Source organism: Saccopteryx leptura, chromosome 2 (assembly GCF_036850995.1).
Source record: "Saccopteryx leptura isolate mSacLep1 chromosome 2, mSacLep1_pri_phased_curated, whole genome shotgun sequence".
Taxonomy (NCBI): Eukaryota; Metazoa; Chordata; class Mammalia; order Chiroptera; family Emballonuridae; genus Saccopteryx; species Saccopteryx leptura.
Genome location: NC_089504.1, coordinates 241,311,722 through 241,318,900, shown reverse-complemented (window position 1 = coordinate 241,318,900; position 7,179 = coordinate 241,311,722). Strand labels below are relative to the sequence as shown.

At 47.1% G+C, this 7,179-nt stretch overlaps 1 non-coding gene across 1 annotated transcript; it reads right to left on the bottom strand.

Annotated features, from left to right (window-relative positions):
* Positions 1–364: 364 nt before the first annotated feature.
* LOC136396084 (small nucleolar RNA SNORA28) lies at positions 365–492 on the bottom strand. Its single transcript, XR_010749507.1, has one exon. It is a non-coding gene; the product is annotated as a small nucleolar RNA SNORA28 (small nucleolar RNA).
* Positions 493–7,179: the final 6,687 nt, after the last annotated feature.

Genomic DNA, 7,179 nt, shown 5'->3' with positions numbered 1-7,179 from the left:
TTGTCAAAGAAACGGAAACAACCAACACTGCAAACTAAAGCGAATTGTTAAAAAACGTCCCCGTAGCTGTTTCTATACTGAAATCCTAAGTGCCATCAAAATTCAGATTTTCATAGATTTGGTCACATGCGCAAATTCTCACATACACAAGTGTAACAAGCAGGACCCAGAACGGTGCATATAATTAAAGTCAACATTTATAATATGTCATATAATGTCAATGCACACAAATACTTAGGCGCAGAATCCGGGGCTGGTAAACCCTGGCCCACAGGAAGATTCCAGCTTACTGTCTCTTTTGAATAGCCTGTGAACTATCTTCTCTATATTTTTTATTTTTTTATTTTATTTTATTTTTTTAATCATTGTCTAAGTTTATGTAAGGGCTTGTCTCATGGAGGAGAGAGCACCCGAATAGATTAGACTCTGTTACTATAGCAAGCTCAAATTATGTCAGACAGTTTTGCATCTATCTGCCACAATATTTTTTATTTTTTTAATACTTTTATATATTATGTATAATGCTTTTCTTTTACATTTTTAAGTGACTGAGAAAGAGAAATCCAAAGCAGAATAATGTTTTATAGCCCATGAAAACGATGTGAAATTCAAATGTCAGTGTTGCAAAATCAAGTTTTATTGGAACGTGTTCACCCGTGTTTCTTTCCATCCAATGGCAGCTCTCGCACTGTGACGGCAGAGGCAAGAAGTTACAACGGAGAGCAAGCACGTGGTTGTAAAGTGGAAACTCGTTCTATCTGGTCCTTTACAGGAAAAGTTGGCTGACCCTGACACTGAAGGAAAGCTAGGGAGGAACTTTTCAAAGAGGGTGTTATCAGATGGTTGACTAGGCTTTTCATCTGAGTCTTAAACATCTCTTGTAATTTTTACCTTTTCCTAACAAAGTGACTATCTGATGGACTTTTATGCTAATCAGAATAAGCCCATTCATTAAATAACCTGCAAATAGTAAATCCTGGATTTGCAGACAATTTCCTTCTGGGCTGGGGTGAGCAGTGCATGCTGACCAAACTACCTTCTCACTCCAAAATCTATAACACAGGACTAGGACCATTTACTGAGTGTCTACCATGTGCTACACTGTGTCAGCAGCTCTGTCCCCCAAACTTCGTTCAGACGTCACTGCAATTCTGTACGGGAATCGCTAGCATGTTCTCCCTCTCACACTGGCTAACCTGAGGCTCAGAGACACAAAGCCACTTTTCCAAGAACACACGATGAAGGAATTAGAGTCCTAGCATTGGTTTCTCTGCCCCGTGAGCCCGGACTGTAGCTGAGAAACCCTGTCTCTCCTGGGGCAGAGCACAGAGGCTGCCAGTTTGACTCAAACCCTTCACCCCAGACAGCAGGAGGGGCACCACCCTGCAGAAGTCAAGGGTGTGTCCAGGAAGGTCGTGTCTCCATTTGTCGCAGATGTGTGTGCTGTTCTGTCATCTGCCCTTTAAAACTTTATCCAGCCCTCCTATTACTTTTCCATGTAAGAGGAATGGGTGGCGGGCGGGCAGGGGGGAGGAGGGCAGCCACAAATTGCAACAAGGAGCCGAGCTGCTGACCAGATGTGCCAGTCTTAGAGCACTTGACCTGCCGGCTCAAAATAGTTAACACGGGCTCCCCTAGGAAAGCCGGTAGTTAATAACATCCCCTTCTCTGCTCCCCAGGGACCCCCTGCTTCCTCCACTCCGATTTCCAAAACCCTCATCATGGGCTAAGCACAGAGCACCCGGAGAACGGAGGGCAGATGCCCACAGAGACACATGCCCGTTTGGCATCTGCGCCAAGAGCAAGGGAGGTGGACGTGGGCGTGAACGCGAGCAGCAGCAAGAGAGCGGTGGGGTTGAGGAGAGAACCAATTGCCAAAAGGCGGCTCCACACCATGATGAAATACAGAGACAAAGGAAAGACCTCGGTTAGGGAGGAAGTAGCCAGTGAAATTGACCTGCTCTGGTTCCAGCGCCAGGCACACCTGGGGCTGGTCCCAGTTCTGCCATCTACAAGTCCTGGGATCCAGGGTAGGTCCCGTAATCCGTCCAAGCCTCAGCTTCCTCATGGAAAGGGATGATATGAATTGCCACTTCCTTGGACTGTTATGAAAGGTGAATCACAAAATGCAAGGAAAAAGCTTAGCACGGTTTGGTGCACAGGAAGCACTCAGTAAGTTATAACCATGGTATCCTTGCCATTAACATTTTTGTTGTTATATTGTTATTATCATGGCATTAGGCTCGCTGGTTTGAAGGTGGTTTCAATGTTCACGGTTCCTCGAGATTCAAGGGACAAGCTAACCGAGAGGAGGTCTGGAAGCCTTTGGAATCGTGTCAGGAAATATGGGGCGACTTTCATATCATAAATCTCATCTGAGCCCCAACTCTGCACCAGGCTAAGTAATATCTCACCTTTCTGGGTCTCAATACATCATCTGCAAAAATGATTACAATATCTTCCTTGCTAGACTGTCGTAGAGATTGCAAAAAAAAAAAAATTAAATTAAATTAAAACATCTCTGCACATCAGTTATTTTCTTGTGACTTGACTGATGTGATTTCTTATAAGGGTGAATGAGTCAACTGCTTTGCCTGCTGTCCACCTGCCTCCAGAACTCATCGCGTCTTTTTCTATCGGGTTCTCACCGTCATCACCCCACGCCCAGCACAGCCCAGGTCTCAGGGGTCTGAAATCATCCTTCACATTCCATTCCGTCTCATCTCTGAAAGGCCCCGTGGTGCCGGAGTGGGTTTCCTTGCGCACATTGCCGGGGCCCCTGTGAGCTGCCTGCTGCTGCAGTGGGGAGGTGCCGAGGTGCAAATGGGAACCAGATTTCTCTCCTTTTGAAGCTTCCCCAAGGTTGCAGACTACTGGGTTGGTCTGCCTTTTATACTCGGAATGACTGGACTGAGCTCTGGCCAATGACACAATCCACTTCAGGAAGGGAGCGAGAGCCTGGAGAGGGAGAAAGGTGCACCTTGGAGAGAACGATGCCCGGGACCAGCGAGGTGGGACTGGCAGGCTGCTGAGACCAGACTGGAAGGTGTTCTTCTGAAGCACGCTTCAGGACGCAAGGAAGAAGATATTCAGCGAATGGTGGCTTCAGTGGGGGGGACACTTTTCTCACATAGCAAGAAGCCCAACAGGGGCTGTCCTAGGGTTGTTGCAGTGGCTGGTGACGTAGGCCGTCAGAGGAAACATCTATGATTCTCTTGGCCTTTCCCTCATGGCCACAAAATGGCTGCTGCCTCTGCTGCCATCGAGCCTTCACAAGAGAACATCCCAAGTGGGTAGGAGGGGATTGGTGGAAAAGGGGTCCCTCCTCACAAACCTCTTTTTTTTTAAGGGAAGACACGTTTTATTGAAAGCCTTTCTCAGAGCACCCCTCTTACATCTCATTGACTGGCTCTGAGTCACTTGTCCACTTTCGACCAATCATGGGCCAAGAGGAAGGAATTTGCTGATATTTACGTAGATCCCTGAGATCCTTTCCCTGGGCTTGCTCATTGTCACCCTAAATGAAATTGGAGTTTTTTTTAGAAAAATAAAAAATTGCTAGACCAGATAGTGGTGCAGTGGATAGAATGTCGGACTGGGACGCGGAGGACCCAGGTTCGAGACCCCGAGGTTGCCAGCTTGAGCGCAGGCTCATCTGGTTTGAGCAAAGCTCACCAGCTTGGACCCAAGGTTGCTAGTTTGAGCAAGGGGTTACTCAAACTGCTGAAGGCCCACGGTCAAGGCACATATGAGAAGGCAATCAATGAACAACTAAGGTGTCGCACGAAAAACTAATGATTGATGCTTCTCATTTCTCTCCATTTCTGTCTGTCTGTCCCTATCTATCCCTCTCTCTGACTCTCTGTCTCTGTAAAAAAATAAAATAAAAGAATGTTTTAAAAAAATGCCAAGGAGGTCAACCACCTAACAGAGATGCTTCAGGGACAACGTGTGACCATCCCGTCTATCCTGCCTCGTCAGGCATAAATCGGGGCTCTGGAAATCTTTGTTGAGAGAACAAACGAATGTATCTGACCTGGCACCAGTACTTAGTAAATGCTCAAAAAACATCTATTGAGCAACTGCCTTGAATTGCACTGAGGGTACTTAACAATGATTTGTCAGATGAACCAGAATCCCCAGTTCTCGGATTCCTTTTTTCTTCAAGAAATTGATGGGCAATAGGGCAAGTGACATGCTCTTTATCCAAAAACAGTATTCAGAGAACCAGACACATGGTTCTAGACCACATAACTGACAAACTTCTCTAAAGAGCCAGACAGTAAATATGCTCGGATTTGTGGGCTTCATGGTCTCTGTTGAGACTCCTCCACTGTGTCATTGTAACACGCAGCAGCCATCCACGATACCTACACAGAACAGCCTGGCTGGGGACAATAAAGTTTTATTTGCAAAAACACAAGCAGCAGGCTGGATTTGGCATGAGGACTCTAGCTGGTGACTCCTGCTCAGACCTTTTTAGACCACAAAAGCAGGATGCCAGCCTGGAGCATGGCTATCCCGCTCTGAGATCGCAGCCGAAGCCAAGGATGTTCTGGCTTCTGTGTAGGAATCCCCTGAAAAGTAAAGCCAAGACAGGGTTCGAGGTACAAGCCATCTATTGTGGGAAATGCTGTGAAGGGTTAAGGGGAAGAAGCAGGAGAGAGTGGGGAGAGCCATCAAACCCGGATGCAGGTCTGATACCTTGGAAGAAGAGAGGGAAAGAAGAGGGGGAAGGAGGAGGTCTGGACAGGAAGAAACATTGATCACAGCAAAATCTTTACAGAATCTCAACAAGACTAATGGGGAGACCTGAAGCCAATGTCACCTGCTAGGGGAGACCTGAAGCCAATGTCACCTGCTAGGGGAGACCCGAAGCCAATGTCACCTGCTAGGGGAGACCCGAAGCCAATGTCACCTGCTAGGGGAGACCCGAAGCCAATGTCACCTGCTAGGGGAGACCTGAAGCCAATGTCACCTGCTAGAGGAGCCCTGCAGCCTGCAGGTGGGGGCCCGAGGCAATGTCCCCACCTGGCCCAGCACAGGCTGGAAGCCATCTAGGAGAAACAGGGTCTCGGCGGGGAGAATCCAGAGAGGCGACCATGGAGGTTTTCAGTCAACTAGCCCCCACAGAGCAGGGATCTGAGGGGCTCGTTCCCATCACTGCCTCTCCATGGGTCACCTGCTCAGAGAAGTCATCAGGAATAATATCTCCAGGCAACAGACACAAGGCAACTACTGGCTGGAGTCTGTCCTTCTCTGGTTAGGACCAGGGGATAAAAGTGTGTCAAGACCTTGATGTAGTTCTCAGTCCTTAGAAAGTGTTCCAAACGTGGTTGCTTGCACGCTTACTGCTGTTTTCAGGAACTTCACGCAGCCCCAGGGTGTCTGAGCGTTGATGAAACACGCCTTCCTTCTGCAAGACCCTGGAGAGTGAGAATGGGATGCTCTTCCTGGCCAGGCTTGATCTCCGTAATCTCTAGACAGAGGAGCTGTGCTTCCCAGAGAGTGTTCTGTGGAAGCCTGGTCCACATGAGGGCAAGGCTGTAGATAAGAAGACAAAGTACTCTGTGCTCAACTAAATGGGAGGAGCCTTTATTTTTAACAAAATTAAATCAGTTCTCTTCCTGCAAATCTTCCCACAGCCTTTAAACCAAGATTCTGAGGATTTCCTAAGCCTCACTCAGCAGATCAAACGCAGTGGAAAGCCCACTGTAAAAATGCCAGGACCACGGTAAGTCTGCGGACATCACCCTGTTCTCTCCCTTTGATGAGTTTGCCCCACTCCTGAGGGACATCCGGGTCACAGCTAGTGCTCATGCTGGCGAGTCTTGGGGAGAAGCAGTGTTGCAGCGTGGGTCAGGGCACGGACTGGGGGGCCCGGCCGACCAGCCTCGGTTTCCTCGCCTATAAAATGAGAATAACAATTGCTCCTACCACATGAGGTTCTTGTAAGAATAAAAAGAACTCTTTTGTATAAAAACACTTGACACAAGCGCTTAGAAAGCAGAACTCAAGCGTTACCCTCTGCTGCAGGCCGGGCATTTTATATCCGTCACCTTGACTCCCCAGAGCGCGCTTGGAAATTGGCTCAAAATGCTCAACTCAACCTAATTTAATGTTTGTGACTTTAAAGGGGTTTCAGTGAAATTTGGTACCTGGGTTTGAGGTGAGATGATTTCCTGGAGGAACAATTACGGGTCACAAAACCACCAGAGTACGTGTCTGCGGCATGACTCCAGGTGCTGGCTCGACAATTCTCTCCCGGGGCCCAGATGCATTGGAAACTCTGCCGGGAGACGCGGAGAGGCCAGAGCCCGAGCCACACTCGGTGACATTCCCCAGAATCTTTGCGAAGTGTCAAAGGATATTGGAACCATGCTAGGGCGCGCAGTGTCGGTTTAAACATTGCGAAAATTGGCCACTTTGGAAACAATTTAGTTCCACCCCGCGTATTAAATCATTTCCCCATTTTATGGCTTACGTAGAAAAATAATAATAAATTATTTCCCCCCAAGGTACCAGGAGAAACCGTGCTGCAGTATTAAGTTATGATCACTTGTACTATTTAATAGATATCCGAAGCTGTTTTCATTTCAATACAAAAACGGAGAGATTCAGTGAAAGGTGGGATGGGAAATACGTGTTCCTGGCTCACGGAGGTTTTCGCATTGGGGTCTCTTTCACCTAACTCCATGAGCAGAACTGCATTTCAATTATAGATGTCGAGGGGAAAGCAGCATGCCTGGTGAGTAATTATCTGAGCCTGTGCTAGATATGGGGGGAAGTCCACTGACCATTTCAGGGGCATGCTAGTCAATTACAGTCCCTGGGACATGAGGGGGGAGGGGACGTTTCTCATAATCAACTCTTGTTCTAGTCCAGTGGTAGTCAACCTGGTCCCTCCTGCCCACTAGTGGATGTTCCAGCTTTCATGGTGGGCGGTAGCGGAGCAACCAAAGTATAAATAAAAAGATAGATTTAACTATAGTAAGTTGTTTTATAAAGATTTATTCTGCCAAACTTAGTGAAAATCTGACATAAAATACTTGGTAAGTAATTATTATTATATGCTTTATAAATTTTATAAAGTAAAGTTACTTCTCTACTTTATAAATCACCATTACTGTGGAAACAGTGGGCGGTTAGAAAATTTTACTACTAACAGAGATACAAAAG